Source organism: Nyctereutes procyonoides, unplaced genomic scaffold (assembly GCF_905146905.1).
Source record: "Nyctereutes procyonoides isolate TBG_1078 unplaced genomic scaffold, NYPRO_anot_genome, whole genome shotgun sequence".
NCBI classification, from domain to species: domain Eukaryota; kingdom Metazoa; phylum Chordata; class Mammalia; order Carnivora; family Canidae; genus Nyctereutes; species Nyctereutes procyonoides.
This window is the reverse complement of record NW_026575140.1, coordinates 50,051,855-50,067,909: the sequence shown is the minus strand read 5'-3', so window position 1 is coordinate 50,067,909 and position 16,055 is coordinate 50,051,855.

The following is a 16,055-nucleotide window of genomic DNA, read 5'->3' as shown; positions in this document are numbered from 1 at the left end:
ACGGTAATAGAAATCAGCTGCACGCCCCTTAGAAAAAAGGTCGCTAGTCCTTAAAATACATTTCTAAGCATACTATTCAAAAAAGATGTTCATGAGTTAACCCCTCGACAGCTTAAGTTAAACTAAAACTTGGTAAGATCCACTTACTTGCATAACAGAGGAAAATAAGTTTCCTTAAGATAATTTGTGGGGCGCCTGGGTGGCTTAGTTGGTTAAGCGTCAGACTTTGGCTCAAGTTGTGATCTCCAGGCCCTGGGATCTAGGCTCCCTGCTCAGCGGAGAGCCTGCTTTCTCACTCTCCTGCCTCTCCCCTGCTCGTGCTCGCTCTCTCTCCCAAATAAAAAAAAAAAATTCTTAAAAAATAATTTTGGACTTGGAGGTCGTTGATAAAATGTTTTTTTCCCCAAAGTATGAAATTTCATTTTTGTTAAACTGCGTTGGAATTTGTTTTCACCAACTAGCAGCTTCTCCTGAGTCATAGAGGTTGAACGGTAAGAATAATCTAGAATGGAGATCTCCTGACGGATGGGATGACTTCGCTTGGGGTTCTAGCGATTGCCAGAACCAAATTAGTCACAGGGCTTCCTGGTTTAATGTTTTCCCAAAGTGGGACATTTGGTGACCTCAGCAAAGCAAAATGTTTTCAGAAGGAGGTCAAGTGCTGTCCTTGTAAAACAAGGTGATTTTTTTTTAATGATCTGTTTATAAATGAACATTTTAATAATGACATCATTTCTGGTAGTAAATTGTAAAAGATAATTTGTAAACAAGTCAGAGAGTAGAGTGAAAAAAATCCCAAAGAGCAGAAATTTGATAATTTAGCATAATACTTGGCATTGTGTTCAATATATGTTCCTTAAATGAAGTGCAGTTTTACCTTTTGTTCAACTGGGGAAAAGAAAAAAAAAACAATTTTGTGACAACCTTGAGCACCAAAATACAAAGCAAAAAGCCAGCATTTATTTATTCTCCATAGGCAAATGTTTTTTCCTAGGCATTTCCTTTGGAAAAAACAGAGATTCTAAGTGATTTCATTGGGTTAGTTGTCTTTTAATAAAGTTCTGTGAGAAAACTGTGGTTCCAATGATAAAGTCACAATTGTTTTCTTGACATTATATTAAAATACAGGGTTCATCGGTGGTTAGTTATTTTCTCATTTGGCTATTTATCTCGATAGAATTGAGACTCCTGATTCATTACCAGCTAGTTAGAAACTTTGGTATTGGATATCCAAATGAACACAGGGAAAAATTCTGTATTGTCTTTATATTGGGCCTTAAAATTATGAAATCTGTCCTATAAAATATAGCTACTTTAAAACATTTATTATGGAATATTACATAAATGAAAGTTGGAGATAATATGAGCAATACCCAACTTTATTAAATCTGAACATTTTGTTATTTTGCTTCAGCTTTTTTTGTGGCAAAAAAATATACTATAAAATTTATCTTTCCATTATTTAAATGTACAGTTAAGTGGTAGTAATTAGGGCAGCCCAGGTGGCTCAGAGGTTTAGTGCTGCCTTCAGCCCAGGGTGTGGTCCAGGAGACCCGGGTTTGAGTCCTACGTCAGGCTCCCTGCATGGAGCCTGCCTCTCCCTCTGTCTGTGTCTCTGCCTCTCTCTCTGCCTCTCATGAATAAATAAATAAAATCTTTTAAAAAGTGGTAGTAATTATATTTCACATTATTGTATTATAGATTCCTAGGATTTTTTCATCTTGCAAAACAAACCCTATGTTCACTTTACTATTCCCCATTTCTCCCCACTCCCAGGCCCTGGTAATCACTATTCTACCTTCCATTTCTTTGATTTTGATTACTTTAGATACCTTCGAAAAGTGGATTTAAACAGTGATTTTTTTTTGGGGGGGGGAGTTGGCTTATTTAGTATAATACCTTCAGGATTCCTCCATACATGTGACAAATTTCCTTGTTTTTTAAGGTTAATAGTCCGGTGTATGTATATACCACATTACAGGTATCTATGGGTATTTGGGTTACTTCCACCTCTTAGCTATTTTGAATACTGTAGTGAATATGGGTGTGCAAATACTCTGCAATCCTGCTTTCAGTTCTTTTGGATATAGACTCAGAAGGGGATTGTTGGATTATGTGGTAATTCTATTTTTAATTTTTTGAGGAACCTCCATACCGTTTTCCATAATGGCTGCATCATTTTACATACCCACCAGCCACCTACAAGGGTTCTAGTCTCCCCACATCCTAGCAACACTTATCTTCTGTTTTATTTTTTTATAATGGCCATCCTAGTGCGTGTGAGGTGGTATTTACTGTGTGTGGCTTTTTAAAAAGATTTATTCATGAGAGACAGAGGGAGAAGCAGACTCCCTGTAGGGAGCCTGATATGAGACTCTATCCCAGGACCCCGGGATCATGACCGGAGCTAAAGGCAGATGCTTGACCACTGAGCCACCCAGGTGTCTTGGAAAAGTAAGTCTCTAAGGAATTTTGGAAGCATGGTTTCCAGGACCTTTCAGGAGCTAGCTGCTGTTAGGGAAAGGTCATTTATTACCATCAGTGAAGCCTTAATCATGAGATCCTTCAGATATATATTAGTGGGCCATATGTTTGGAGGGTAATTGCTAATGTGTGTCTTGGGGAGTAGAGATCAAGGAAGTTTCCAAAAGAATTTCTATATGTTTAAAGTAGACTTATAGGATCCTGGGAGGTGGGTGGTCAGGTTAAGATTGCCTTTTGGCCTTAGCAAAGGGTCAACATTGAGGCAGCTGAGCTCCCAGGGGAAGCTCACTCTACCTGTTTCAAGGACTTGTCAATGGGCTGCAAGTAGTAAGGAAATGTAATATTTCTTTGGCTTTGTTTTCCACATCAGTAACACCTTATGTAACTACAGTACAATGTCAAAAACAGGAAAATACCAGCGGTAGAATCTGCAGACCTTATTCAGATTTCAGCAGTTTTACATGCACTTTCATGTGTGCCTGTATATAGTTTTGTACAGTTTTATCACTTGGGTAGATTCATGTAACCATCACCAGGATCAAGATACAGTGCTGTTCCATCATAAGGATGATGGTACCTCTTTACAGTCACAACTTTCTCCCACCCCTTACCCCCCAAGCCTAGGCAACCACTTATCTTTCTGCATCTTTCTTTTCCTTCCCATATGTTCATCTGTTTCATTTCTTAAATCCCACATATGAGTTAAATTGTATGGTATTTCTTTCTCTATTTCACTTAGGATAATACTCTCTAGCTCCATCCATGTCATTGCTAATGGCAAGATTTCATTCTTTTTGACGGCTGAGTAGTATTCCATTGTATGTATATACCACATCATCTTTGTCCATTCATCAGTCTGTGGACATTTGAGTTCTTTCTATAGTTTGGTTATTGTTGAAAATGTTCTAAATCTTTATAATGTTATTTTGGGAATGTTGAAATCACTCAGTATGTAACTTTTTTTTAAAAAAGATTTATTTACTAGAGAGAGAGTAGAGGAAGGGGCAGAGGGAGAAGGAAAGAGAATCCTCAAGCAGAGGATTCCCCACTGAGTGTAGAGCCAGACACAAGACTGGATCCCAGGACCCTGAGATCATGACCTGAGCTGAAATCAAGAGTTGGACACTCAATCAACTGAGCCACCCAGGCACCCCAGTATGTGACTTTTTGACAGTAGCTTTTTTCACTCAGCATAGTTCCCTTGAAATTCATGCAAGGTGTTGCATATACCAATAGTTCATTCCTTCTTGTTGCTGAGCAGCATTCCACGGCATGGATGTACCATAATTGGTTTATTCAACCACCTACAGATGGACTTTTGAGATGTTTCCAATTCTTTACTATTAGAAGTAAAGTTGCTATAGATGTTAATGTACACATTTTTTTGTGTGTGAATATATGTTTTCATCTCTCTGGGACAAATACTCAGTACTGTCATTGCTGGGTCATGTGTAAATATATGGTCAGGTTTTCAAGAAACTGCCAAGCTATTTTGTGGAGTGGCTGTATGAGTTACACTCCCACCAGTAATGTATGGGAGATTCTCTGTATCCTCACAGCATTTGGGCATTGTCACTGTTTTTTATTTTAGCTGCTCTAATACATGTATAGTGATAGTTTATCATAGTTTTAATTTACTTCTCCCTAATCATTGATGATGTTGAACATGTTCTCCTGTGGTTATTTGCCAGGTGTATGTATATCTTCTTTGCTGAAATGCCTATTCATTTATTTGCCCATTTTATAATTAATCCAATTGTTTGGCTTTTTGCTGCTGAGTTTTGAGGGTTCTTGAAATGTTCTTTATACAAGTTCTTAGATATGTAGCTTGCAAATATTTTCTCTCATTCTGTGAGTTTTTACTTTCCTGATGGTGTCTTTGGAAAAAAAATGTTTTTAAAGATTTTATTTATTTATTTGAGAGAGGGAGCGAGCACGAGCCAGGTGAAGGACAGAGGGAGAAGCAGACTGCTTGCTGAGCCGGGAGCCCCATGCAGGGCTCAATCCTGGAACTCGAGGATCGTGATCTGAGCCAAAGGCAGACACTCAACTGACTGAGCCACCAGGTGTCCCTGTTATTTATTTATTTATTTATTTATTTATTTATTTATTTATTTATTCATTCATTCATTCATTCATTCATTCATTTTTAAAAGATTTTATTTGGATCCCTGGGTGGCGCAGCGGTTTGGCGCCTGCCTTTGGCCCAGGGCGCAATCCTGGAGACCCGGGATCGAATCCCATGTCGGGCTCCCGGTGCATGGAGCCTGCTTCTCCCTCTGCCTATGTCTCTGCCTCTCTCTCTCTGTGACTATCATAAAAAAAAGAAAAGAAAAGCTGTTAAAAAAAATAAATAAATAAAAGATTTTATTTATTCATGAGACACAAAGAGAGAGGGAAAGGGAGGCAGAGACACAGGCAGAAGGAGAAGCAGGCTCAATGCAGGGAGCCCAACATGGGACTTAATCCCGGGTCTCCAGGATTAGGCCCTGGGCTGAAGGTGGCACTAAACCGCTGAGCTACCCAGGCTGTCCTGTTATTTTTATTTTTTTAAGATTTTGTTTATTCATGAGAGAAGCAGAGAGAGAGGCAAAGACATAGGCAGAGGGAGAAGCAGGCTTCCTGCGAGGAGCCTGAAGCAGGACTTGATCCCAGGACCCCAGGATCACAACCTGAGCTGAAGGCAGATGCTCACCCACTGATCCACCCAGGTGCCCCTTAATTTTTTTAAGTAGGTTCCACACCCGATGTGGGGTTGAACTCATGACTGCAAGATTGAGAGTCGCATGTTTTACCAACTGAGCTAGCCAGGGTCCCAACCCCAGGCACCTTTTATTTTGTATTTATTTTATTTTAATTTTTAAAGATCTTTCTATCATCTATCTATCTATCATCTATCTATCTATCTATCTATCTATCTATCTATCTATCTATCTATCTATCTATCTATCTATCTATTCATGAGAGACACACAGAGAGAGAGAGATGCAGAGACACAGGCAGAGGGAGAAGCAGGCTCCATGCAGGGAGCACGAGCTGGGACTCCATCCCGGGTCTCCAGGACCATACCCTGGGCTGCAGGGGGCGCTAGAGAGAGCAAGTGCATGCCAGCTCTGGTGGTAGGGGTAGTGGCAGAGGTAGAGAGAAAATCTTAAGCCTACTCTGCACTGACCAATAAGCCCTATGTGAGGCTGGATCTCACGATCCTGAGATCACGACCTGAATCAAAGCCAAGACTCAGATGCTTAACTGACTACCACCCAGGTGCCCCCCCCAGGCACCTTTTAAAGATAATACTATACATTTATGTTTCCATAAATATTACATGCTGCTATAAACTGAATGTGACCCTCCAAAATTCATATGCCAAATCTTAATCCCCATTGTGGTGGTATTTGGAAGTGGGGCCTTTGATAGGTGATTAGGTCATGAGAGGAGAACCCTGTAGAATGGAATTAGTGCCCTTATAAAAGAGGCTCCAGAGAGGCACCTGGCTGGTGCAGTTGGTAGGGCATGTGACTTCTGATCTCAGTGTTGTAAGCTTGAGCCCCATGTTGGGTGTAGAGATTACTTAGAACTAAAATCTTCACCCCCCCCCAAAAAAAAACAAAAAACAAAAACCCAAAAAGACTCCAGAGACCCCCTTGCTCCATATACATATGAGGAAAAATAGATGGCCATCTGTGAATTGGGAAGCAGGCCCTCACCAGACACTGAACCTGCCAGAAAATTAGACTTCCTAGCCTCTAGAGCTATAAGAAATAAATTTCTGTTCTTTTTAAACCACTCAGTCTATTGTATTCTTTTATAGCAGTCTAAACAGACTAAAACATGTTTTTAGGCTTTATGTAAATATCATGCTTTATGTATCATTATGCAATTTTCTTTTTTTTTCTTTTAACATTGTTTTTTGAGATTTAGCTGTGTTGATAAATGTAGGCAGTAGATCTAATTTAACTACTTTGGCTGCGATGTTGTATTCTGTTATGTGAAGATACTATTTTTTTTTTAAGATTTTATTTTATTTATTCATGAGAGGCGCAGAGAGAGAAAGAGAGAGGCAGAGACACAGGCAGAGGGAGAAGCAGGCTCCATGCAGGGAGCCCGACGTGGGACTCGATCCCGGGTCTCCAGGACCACACCCCGGGCTGAAGGTGGTGCTAAACCGCTGGGCCACGAGGGCTGCCCAAGATACTGCAATTTAACTTTAGGGTGTTCCTAGTTTTTCACTGTTAAAAAGCTGCTAAAAACATTTTTTAAGTACATAGTTCAGTGGCATTAAGTACATTCACACTGTTGTACAAACATCACTACCATCCATCTTCCCTCAGCCCCATGCAACCACCATTCTGCCTTTGTTCCTACGAATTTGATATTAAGTACCTCACAGAAGTGGTATCATATATTTGTTCTTTGGTGACTGGCTTTAGCATAATGTCCTCAAGGTTTATCTGTCAATTTCCTTCCTTCAAAAAATTCAATAATATTCCACTGTGTGTGTTTACAACATATTGTTTATCCACTCATCTGTCCGTGGGCAGATTGTTTTGTCCTTTGGTGATTGTGAATAATGCAACTATGAACATGGGTGTACAAATATCTGTTTAGTTCTTGCTTTCAAATCTTTTGGGCATATATCCGGAGTGGAATTGCTTGATCATATGGTCATTCTATCTTTAATTTTTTGAGGAACCACCATACTATTTTCCATAACAGCTGTACCATCTTACATTATTACCAACAATAAAAGCATCTCTATGTATATTTCCTTGTATTCATGTGTGAGAATGTCTCTAGGCAGTGTACACAGGAATCAAATTATGGGATGTGATCCTAAACTTCCCAAGTTTTGCCCCAGGGCTCCAGGATCAGGCCCTGGGCTGAATGCGGTGCTAAACCGCTGAGCCACCTAGGCTGCCCTCCAGCTTGGTTTTATACCAGCCCTACAACTGTGTATTTTACTTAACATTTTTAACCTTCAGTTTCCTTACTTGTAAAGAAAACATGTGGACCAGGTGTCACAACTGTGTATTTTACTTAACATTTTTAACCTTCAGTTTCCTTACTTGTAAAGAAAACATGTGGACCAGGTGTCCTACCTTGTCAAATCGAGTCTTAAGTCTAGGCAAATTACTTGGCACTCTAGATGCTGAGCAAATGTCACTTCTATCCCTTTTTCTTTGCCTTTTGTTTAGTGTCCTTTGCTCTTTACAGAAGTGGCCTTTGAAATACTGATATTTTCTTTTTTCCAATGCCTTTCTAGGGAGATTTCTTCAGACCAAGAATGGTAGTTTGCTCTATCAATTTCCCAACCTGTTAGAAAACTATATTGGGGGTGGGGGGCGCACCTGGGTGGCTCAGTCAACAGTTAAGCATCTGACTTCCACTCAGGTCATGATCTCAGGGTCCTGGGATGGAGCCCTGCTCAGTGGGGAATCTGCTTCCCGCTCCATCTCCTTCTACCTCTCCCTTTGTTCATGCTCTCTCTTTTCTCTCTTTCTCAAATGAAAAAATCTTGAAAAAAAACAAAAAAACAAAAAACTAAGATATCCAAAATGGATTAGGCAACAGAAGCTATTGTTTGCTTGGATAAATTAATTTTGTACCATTCCATTAGACTTCAAGGAATTATTCTTCATTTCTTTTTCTGATTACTATTGACTACTTCCCAATTTCTTTTTTTAGGGTCATGAACTTATTCTGAGATTTCAATGACATTTTTTTTCATATTTTATTTATTTATTTGAGAGAGAGCATGAGCAGTGGAAGAGGCAGAGGGAGAAAGAGAAGCAGACTACCCCCTGAGCAGGGAACTTAACTTGAGGCTTGTTCCCAGGATCCTGGGATTGTGACCTGAGCGAAGGCACACACTTGACCAACTGAGCCACCTAGGTGCCCTTCAATGACATATTAAACTTTTATTTACTGTGTCTAATAAGTAAAATTTATTTGCTGTAAAGTCAAAGAACAATAGCTAGACAAAAGGTGGAGATGGTTTTATAAATTGATATGTTGTTTTTGTTAGCTGTGGGAACATTTCAACATGGATTAAATTTATGGTGGGAACTGTCTTGGAAGCAGCCCTTTGCCCCACTTTGTTGTCAGAGGGGTTGGTTAGTACATAGTACATTTTCTAATATATAATACAACCTTTGATACATAAAGGAATTTCTCTCTCTTTTTTTTTAAAGATTTTATATATTCGTTCATGAGAGACACACAGAGAGAGGCACACACATAGGCAGAGGGAGAAATAGGTTCCCTGCGGGGAATCCAATGCAGCACTCGATCCCAGGACGCCAGGATCACGACCTGAGCCAAAGGCAGACACTCAACCACTGAACCACCTAGGTGCCCAATAAAGGCATTTCTCTATCTGACATTTGAAATGCAGTGAATATGCATGTGAAGTTAGCCTTTATATTAATCAGCTCTCATTGGTATATATTTACTACAACAGATTTATATTCCATTATAATAATTTTCTCCAACTATTTCTGGGCACTGTATGCTCTTGAAGTGTGAATTGTGAGCCAAGAGGAAGACACTGGGTCTTGCTGGTACATTCGTTCATCCAGCAGACATTTGTTGATCAATTTCTGGATGTAGGAGGCATTGGGATAGCTGATTGGGAGGATGTGGGCTCCACACAAGAGTCCTGGTCTTAGCGTCAAAAGGAGGGTTGTTGTGAGGACTTAGAGTGTCTACCTCAGAGAGTTGTAGGATACAGTATGTTCACTTACATCAAGAGAAGAAAGCCTAGTCCATAGGCAGTGCTTGATAAATGTTAGCTACTGTTATCAATCTTGAAAGGCAAAAAGGGCTTAGTGGTTAAAATACAAACTGAACTGTCTGGGTTGAAATCCTGACTCTGCCATTTACTAACTATGTAACTGTGTGTGAACTTTAATTTCTCTGGGACTCCATTTCTTCATCTATATGGTAGAGATAGTAATACTTTCTAGGTCATAGAAGTTTTGAGGATTTTAAATGGACCTGCCTCATAAAGCCAAGTATACAGGTAAAGTGCTTAGAACAGTGCTTGGCATATAGAAAGTACTCAATAAATGCTAACTATGTAAAAAAAAAGGGGGGGGGTACATATAGACTTCTGTGGAGGCATAGAGGAGGAAGGAGAAGTCTAGTGCCTAGAGGAGGGGAAGAGAGGAACCCAAGGGTGTCGTTGGAGGTATTATATAGAAGCCCAATCACCAGGAGTAGGATGATTGAGAGGGAGCAGGTGAAAAATGAGAAGGCATGGTGTGTTGAGGATATAGTAGGGGTAGCTGTACATGTTTGGGATTTAGGATGCCTAGATGTGGGTCTGGGTTTTCAAAAATGAGGCTGGAGAAGCAAGTAGAGCTCAACTGTCCAGCAACCTTACTATCTTCTGCCATACTGGCCATTCAAGCTTTTTCCCACTTTTGGACCTTTGCACTTTATGTTTCCCTTGCCTAGAACTCTTCCCATGGCCATTTCTTTGTTGTAATTTAAGCAGTGTAAATGTCACCTCCTCAGAAGGGCCTTCTCTGACATCCACCCCTGCTCCCAGAACTCAATCACAACACCCTAGTTACTTAATAACAATTTCATGTTTATCCAAGTCATAATTACATTGCTTACGTGGTTGTTTATCTCTATTTGTCTCCCTACTAGAATATAAATTCCATGAAGGTACAGGGCACATCTCTCCAGTTTGTCACCATACTTTTCACACTTAGCCAGCTAGCATAGAGCCTGATACATAATCAGCGCCCAGTAAATATTTGTTGAAAGAATGAATGACTAACGACTTCCCTTATTATGCCAAGGACTTTTAGATCCTTTGGGTAGGTGTTTTGCATGGGAATGACATGATCAGATTTCTGCTGTAGAATGATAACCTGGTGACATCATAGGAGGTGAATAGAAGAGAGATGAGCTTAGAGATCAGAATTCCAGAGATGGTGGCAGCTGTCCAAGCAGGATATGATGAGGATCTGTAAGTAGACCAAGTCAACAAAATCCAGCATCCCTAAAGAAAACAGGAGGAAAGAATTGATAAAAATCAAATAATAACTGAGCATTGTTTAGTTGTACTTGATCCTTGTTTCAGAAAAGATCCAAGATGACTGACTTAAATGTACATAACAAAAATAAAAGATAAGAGAATTTGAGAACTTACAACAAACAGGAGAAGAAAGAAGAGAAAATGAAGTTAAGGAGTGAGATGAGTATAGAAAATGTTGGCATTAAAGTCTGTCCTAATGCTAGAAGTGGGCCGTAGGTTTAGTGTTTTGTTGTTTGTTTTTTCCCAGACAGTATGGAGAAACACAATTATGTATGTCCATGTGATTAGAAAAAATGTAGTATATCCATACAATGGAATACTACTCGGAAATAAAAAGAAATGAACCATCGAGCCACAATACAAAATGATGAATCTCAAGATAATTCTAGAAAAATACAAACTAATCAGGAGGGAAAGGAGATCACTGGGCTCTTGGGGATGGAGGCAGGAAGAAGGAACGAGGTGGGATGGGTTATCGAAGGCAGGAGAAACTCTTGAGGGGTGAGGGAAATGTTTACTATTTTGATTTTGGTGACTGTCTCATGGGTATAGGCATATATCCAAACTTACAGACTTAAATACTTTCAATATGTGCAACTTATCCTGCATTATTTATGCCTCAATAAAGCTATAAAAAAGTTAAGCAAACATCTGGCAAAGCATTCCCTGAGATAGCTGAGGTAAATCCTTGATGAGCATAAAGGTATCTCAGGAAGTGAAAGGAAACTGATTCTAGCAGTACGAAAAGTTTAAAAATGGTTCTTGAAAGATAAATGTTAGTCTCCTTTTATAACATATAAAGATGTATTTACCCAGTTTCAGACTTATTAAATTATATTAATGTACCAGGTGAATTGGTGTCACCCTAACAGATCCTCTCTGTTTGAATTTATTTGACCCCCAAAGGAAGCTAATGAACAGGTTTCTTAATTACTTCGGAATTAAGAACTGCCCTTTGAATCCCAACAGGTCTGTTGTCAGAGGAGATCAGAAGACATTAATAGTAATGAACGAACTATGACCAAGGGTCACCCTAAGTAATTAATACCTAAAGCAGGACATTCTGCTTTTCATGTTTTCTTAATCCTGTGAGACACGTAAGAAATGCTCCCTTGCTATGCTGTGTGTGTGTTGAGAGGGAGAACCTCCCATATGCAGATTTAATCAGCACTATGGTTAAGTTTTCTGGAGATTCTCATCTATACCACCTCTAGCAAAAGGGTATATATAGCAGATTAAAAAAAATAGCTGATCAAAATCAAAGTAATTTACACATTTGAGGTGGAAAACGTGTGTGTGTGTGTGTGTGTGTGTGTGTTTGTGTGTTTCTGCATCTTAGAGCACACAGAGCTGCTTACTGATCGGGGAACAGAGGACTAGCTGAGGACAAAGCATATTGACAAGTCCTTGAAACAGGCAGAGTGACATTCCTCTTTGGACTCAATTGCCTTGATGTTAATACTTCACTAAGGGCAAAAGGCAATCTTAGCCAGGCCCGGAGGATCCTGTAGGTCTATTTTAACCTATAAAAATTCCTTTAGAAGTTCCTCTATCTCTACTACCCAAGATACGTGTTGACATCCCCCAAGCACGTGGCCCATCTGAAGGGTCTCATGATTCAGGTTTTATTAGACAGTAATAAATGACCTTTCCCCAACAGTATCTAGCCCTCCTCAAGGTCCTGGTTGATTCCAAATTTCCTTAGAGAGTACGCTATCCTCAAACTCCTCCCAGGTATATAATCAGCTGCCTCTGACAGGCCTGGGCTGCAGCTCTTCCTGCCCCCTGGTCACATTCCCATGCTTTCATAATACCACCATTTTGCACCAAAGATGTATGAAGAATTCTTTCTTGGTTGTCGGTTCCAGACCTATATTCCAAAACTCCATCACTTACCATAAAGTGAAAATGATTACAGTTTTGTTAACTGTTGCGCCAGGCCCTGTGCTTAGCACTGTATCCCTTAATCTTACAAACAAAATACTGTGATTATGCCTGTTTTTAAATACTTGGGAAGGGACACCTGTGTGGCTCAGCAGTTGAGCGTCTGACTTTGGCTCGGGGGTGATCCCTGAGTCCCAGGATCGAGTCTCACATCAGGCTCCTTGCATGGAGCCTGCTTCTCCCTCTGCATATGTCTCTGTCTCTGTGTGTCTCTCTCTGTGTGTCTCTCATGAATAAATAAAATCTTTTAAAAAAACACTTGGGGAAACATAGATAAGTGATCTATAGTCACATGGCTAAGAAATGGCAGAGCGAGATTTTAACCCAGGTTTGCCTGACTCCAGAGCCCTCTTAATCTCTTTGCTGATTGTGTCCAGTGGTCTTTTATGGTTACTAGAAAAAGGCTACAAATCCAGTGCTAAGCTTCCTAAGTGGCCAAAGCAAAGAGGAAAACATGATTAGGCATATATCACACTGTCCCTAAGATACAAATTGACTTTTTCAATAGAAACAGAACTTGTTCTGAGACAAATGTTTTGTATAAGTTCTTACAGAGTATAGTCTGTAAAGAATGGATAAAGCTTTGTGTTGCATCCTTCCAGTGGAGAAAATCCAGAATTTTGCTATGCTAAGATGAATAAGTTCTGGGGTTCTAATGTGGAGCATGTTGAGTAGAGTTAACAATACTCTATTCCACCCTTGGAAGTGGCTGAGAGTAGATCTTACATCATCTTGATCATCGTTAAGTCATCAAGTTGTATACCTTAAGCTTACGCAAAGTTATTTGTCGATTATATCTCAACTGGAAAGGAAAAAAGAATTTTACTAGAGTTGTTACCTATGTTGACCCTTGATATAGACTTGTGCCCCACTGATCTGGGACGGTCCAACCCAGCTGGTCCAAAGTCTCAGATGGTGTGGCTTGGAACAAGGGAAATATATCTGGACAAAGCTGGGCCACATGCCCTCTGGTCAATCCATGATCAATGCTCTGTCAAAAGCAGTCTTTGTAAAGATGGGACAGCAAAGAATTGCACCAGGATCAAATCCAAATTTCCTAGTATTTAAGATTGTCTTCTATTGTACCCCCCTGCCCCCCAGATACTTGCCCAACCTGTCATCTGTGTCCCCAGCATACAGCAGGTTTGAACAAGTTGGTGTCTGTCCTCAGGTAGCTTATCATCCAGTTAAATAGAAAACATGTAAATGACCCTAATACCATATGAGAAACACTACAGTAGAGGAGCTTATAAGAAACAGGAGTGACATAAAGGATGTACCAGCCGCAGCTGGTAGGAATGGGGGAAGTTTTCCTTGGGCCGACTGTTGAGTTGGATTCACCCGGATGTCAAGGTCAAGTTCACACTTCCTAGCTCTAGAGCAGGCTGATTATCCATATAGATAGCCACAAGCTTTGAGGTCAAATCGTTTATTGGGAGGCCTCCCCCATCTCACCATTGTTGGATTCCCTAGACATTCAGGAGATGGTTTTTCTATGCCTTTTTGGCATTCAGGCCTCCCAGCCTCAAGCCAACAAGCACAGTAAAATCAGAGTGGGCGTATTCCTTTGCTGGAGAATCCAGAAATTTCAATTACATCACTCACAGCCTGTCACTCCTCTGCTTTCTGATATATCTAGAGCAAAATCCAGATTCCCTAACACGGCCAACAGGCCCAACATGGTCAATGTGTACCTCCCTCTCAAATTCCCCTTCTGTCACGAATCCTGCCATGACAACCCTCCCTTCCTTCCTTCCTTCCTTCCTTCCTTCCTTCCTTCCTTCCTTCCTTCCTTCCTTCCTTCCTTCTTTCCTTCCTTCCTTCCATCTGGCAGACTCGCCAAGCTCATGCTCATGTCAGGGCCTGTGCTATTCCTTGTGTTTGGACTACACTTCCCTCTTTCTCACCTACAGGTTTCAGGTCAGACCTGCTCTGACCCCTACACTGTCACACTACACTGCAGTATTATTTTATTGCCTTCGGACCACTTATCAATATCTGTACTTATTCAATTCATAAATTTTTTTAAAGATTTTATTTATTCATGAGAGCCACAGATAGGCAGAGACAAAGACAGAGGCAGAAGCAGACTCCCTGTGGGGAGCCTGATGCGGGACTCAATCCCTGAACCCCGGGATCAGAGCTGAAGGCAGACGCTCAGCCACTGAGCCACCCAGGCATCCCTGAACTAAGAAATTAACATGAGCCAGATTAACAGGAGAAAATCAAATCTAATTTTGTACATACAGGGAATCCATACAGACATGAAATTCCCAAGACTGTCAGGCAAAATGTGGAGTATCCGTCATCCTGAGCTCAGGGAGTTGGGGTGAGTCTGGGGGTGCAAAGGAGAGGAAGGCCTTTAGCAGGAAGGTGAGGTAAGTTTGGAAAACAGAGTTTGCCCTTCGCGGTAAGTCTCTTAGATACAAGAAATCTGTTTAATTGCTCTCTCCCTGGTACTGGTCAGCTATCTAAATCCTTTTTAGGCATTTGCGGGTAGGGCAGGGGTAGGTTAAAGTTTCTTCCTGGGTCTTTGGGGCCTTGATTGTTTTCTACACGAAACAATCTACATGCCCTTGTGGTCTATCTTAGGAGTGGCCTGCCCTTGGCTCACGGTCCATACTCTGTCCACAGTACTGGGGACATAAAAATCTTTGGTTCCTGTCTGAAGAGTTAATGTGGAGCAGAGAAGCAGGAGTCCATAGGAGTCTGGGGAAGCTTCCACGAATATAAAGAAGGCTGGTCGGGCAGCCCCAGTGGCTCAGCGGTTTAGTGCCGTCTGCAGCCCAGGGTGTGATCCTGGAGACCCTGGATCGAGTCCCACGTCAGGCTCCCTGCATGGAGCCTGCTTCTCCCTCTGCCTGTGTCTCTGCCTCTCTCTCTCTCTCTCTCTCCTCTCTGTGTATTCTCATGAATAAATAAATAAAATATATTTTAAAAAAAATAAAGAAGGCTGGTCATTAAGGGGACCAGTGGGGGTTCAGGCCCCCAGAATGCTCCCAAGAAACTGCAAACAAAGAACCAAGAAGGTGATTTCAGAGGAAAAGGAAACTGGCTTTTTTAAAAAAATTAAATAACAAAATCAAACTTCAATTTTAGACATCTATTGACGTGAGGACTGAAAACAGGAATGGTTATGGCCCAGTAAACCATACTCCTCAGGCCCTAAACAAGCCAGAGTCAGAATAAATTTTTAAAAAATCTATTAATTTGCCCGAATAGAGACACATACTATGTTTATAAATTGAAGTAGTCAATGTTGTTAAGATGACAATTTTCCCCAAATGTATCTAGAGATTCAGGGCAATCCCAGCAGGCTTTTAAAAGTTAGGAATTGATAAGATGACCCTAAAGTTTATTTGGAAACCCAAAGGACCTAGAAGAGCCACAGCTATTCTTTGGGGGGAAAATGAACAGTCAGAGTACTTAACCTGGCACCAAGCTCACTATAAACACACAGTAATCAAGACTGGGTTGTTGGCATAAGGATAGAGATAATAGATGGATGTAACAGAAAGGAGTCCAGAAATCTTTCCTTTTGTTTTTTAAGATTTTGTTTATTTATTTTTGAGAGACA